The 2509-nt window shown below is 49.7% G+C and overlaps 1 long non-coding RNA gene across 1 annotated transcript in view; it reads right to left on the bottom strand.

The window, feature by feature from the left end:
* The window catches only part of LOC109387433 (uncharacterized), a 34847-nt gene that overhangs the window by 11993 nt on the left and 20345 nt on the right, over positions 1 to 2509 (bottom strand). The window contains exon 2 of the long non-coding RNA XR_002125000.1: positions 1795 to 1875. This is a non-coding gene — a long non-coding RNA (uncharacterized LOC109387433). The remainder of the gene's footprint in view (positions 1 to 1794; positions 1876 to 2509) is intronic.

Genomic DNA, 2509 nt, shown 5'->3' with positions numbered 1-2509 from the left:
AAAAAAGATCTCAAGGTCTAAGCTGACCACAAGCTTGAGAGATACAGGACTGTAATGGCTTATTAACTGTGGTTTCCTGGACTCCACCCATGTCTACACTTTTAAATCTCAACCCTGACCTTGTTACTGTCTTTACATTTCTTCCATAGATGCCCGTCATCTGGATTAACATTCAGTCTCTCATGGGTGGAAGCAGAGAACAGAGACCTCTAAGCATTTCCCTCAATCCTACACGTCTGAGTTTCCAGCCCAAATTCCATCTTTCCCCATAGCTATCTGGATTGGGAGCATGCATACGCAATGCACAGTACGGGCCTGCCAATTACAGTCCACCACCTTTTTTTGTAAATAAAGTCTTATTGGAACATAGCAAGCCCGCTGACTTCCATACTGTTATGGCTGTTTTTATGCTATAACTGTAAAGCTGAATAGCGGCAAAAGACAGTATGACCCCCAAATATGTACCATTTAGCCCTTTACAGAAAACATTTGCAGGCCCGAAAAGTAAAATGGTAACACACATCCTAGAGCACCCTGGGCTTCTAGTCCTACAGGTGCCACCTGTCCAGGCAATGCCCTTTCCATCAGAGATCAGTTTCTGTATTTATAAAATGGGAATAGAGATAGTTGCCTCACGTATTCAGCATGAAAAGTCTATGAAATAAGGGACTCAGAGCGGCCACATGCGGAGTCATAAAGGAGTTAAATGAACAGTCCACTCACCAAAGGCAACAGGCCTGGCTTTGGCCCCATACCCCATACATTGTAACTATGTGATTGGGGACAAATTAACTTCCTTGAGACTCAGCTTCCTGGTTCTGCGGAATGGGAACCATCAGAGAACCTGGTATCTGACCCACCCGAGTCTCATTCTTTTGGTTAGCACGAGATAACCCACAAAGTATGGCTGGCCCAGTAACAGACATGCGGGGTGTGGCTCATGCATGCTAATTATTATTTCTGAAATCATTTACTTGACCTTAGAGTAACTTTACTTTTGAGCCTTTAAAAAGATGAGTCATCACAGGCAGTTTTGCAGCTCAGTGAAAACTGGGATGTGAACACCGCTCAAAAACATGATGTCAGCTGTGCAAATATAAAGGCTTTTTACACCCACCGAGAGAACGACTAGAGCGGGATGGATTATGCCAGCCCAGGCTATGGGACGGGGGCTACTGCTTCCAACAGGGGGGCCTGCTAGACAGGAAAGGCTTGACCACAAAGATGAGGACTGTAGAAACACGCGCTCATGTGCATTGCTCGTCTTCTCCATGCCAGACAAGGTTCTGACTGCTCCATCCTCACCCTGGTCCCAGGACATAAGTCCTGGTGTCCCTTTTTTAAAGTGGGGGAACTGGAGCAGGAAGAGGTTGAAGGATTTGCCAGGGGTGGACACAAAGCTGCCAAGTGCCACAGCCAGGATCTGAACTCAGGCAGGCTGGTCCCGGCGTATGCACATGACCTTAACCTCAGAGCCTATGGGCAATGAACTTCCTGTTGCATGTTCTAGAATCACAGGATGTCAGCGGGAGGGGATGTTTAGAGAAACTCTAGTTAATGCCCTTGCTTTACAAGTGGGATCAGTGAGGTATGAGCACGAAAGCCCAGAGAGGTGGGCAAGGGGCCTGGCCCATGGTGTCACGTGGCCAAGCTGGGACTTAAACAGGTACCTCTCGTCCCTTTGCATTCTGGGACAAGGTGACCTGTGGAAACAAGGAAGCGGTGGACACGTGTATGTATACATGTGTGTGAGTGTGCATGTGATGGGGATCAGCCAAGAGCATCTCCACTCACCTCCCCTTTCTCCACCAAAGGCTTCACCTCCGCGAGGTCCACATCCTGCAGCTCGCGAGACATATCTCTGATGTCACCTGCCTATGAGAGGACAAAGGCCAGGAGGTCAGCACTTCCTGATGAGAGATATTTCCCAAAGGAAGCAAATCCCAGGCCAGGGAATGAGTCTGCACTCTGCCCAGGAGTTCTCACCTCCTGCATCGCACATCCCAGGTCCTCCCCACCACCCATCCCAGCCTTGTACCCCAGGGTGGGCTATAGGTTTCCTGGGACTAGAAACTGATGCTTAGGGGTGCAACTACCTTTCCAATGAAAGGGATCAACACTCAACACCAGGTCTTCCCATCCAGTCCAGTCCAACCCAAAGCATTTCTTGCTGCATTGTAGAAGGGGACCCACATCGCTGATCCCAAAGTCAGGCTGTCAGGCTGACAACCAAAAGGGGACGGAAGGGCACAGGAGGCCAGCCCACTGCGGGCAGGCACGGCACAAACTTCATCCTCTTCCACCCTCAAAGCAGTCCCCACAGAGGGGTGGCCTCACAGATGCCCCACGTCCACCTCTGTGCAGGGCTGTCTGCCATTTGCTGGGTTGAACAGGCTGAGGGGTCAGGAAGACCTCAAGCCCAGGGCTTGACAAGACTGACTGCTCAGGAGGATTTTCAAAGAAAAAGGACCTTTAAGGCAAAAAACACTTTTTGAGACAAAGCGGGGGG

Source organism: Hipposideros armiger, unplaced genomic scaffold (genome assembly GCF_001890085.2).
Source record: "Hipposideros armiger isolate ML-2016 unplaced genomic scaffold, ASM189008v1 scaffold_157, whole genome shotgun sequence".
Classification (NCBI taxonomy): domain Eukaryota; kingdom Metazoa; phylum Chordata; class Mammalia; order Chiroptera; family Hipposideridae; genus Hipposideros; species Hipposideros armiger.
The sequence above is the reverse complement of the archived record's forward strand: the minus strand, read 5'-3'. Positions and strand labels throughout refer to the sequence as shown.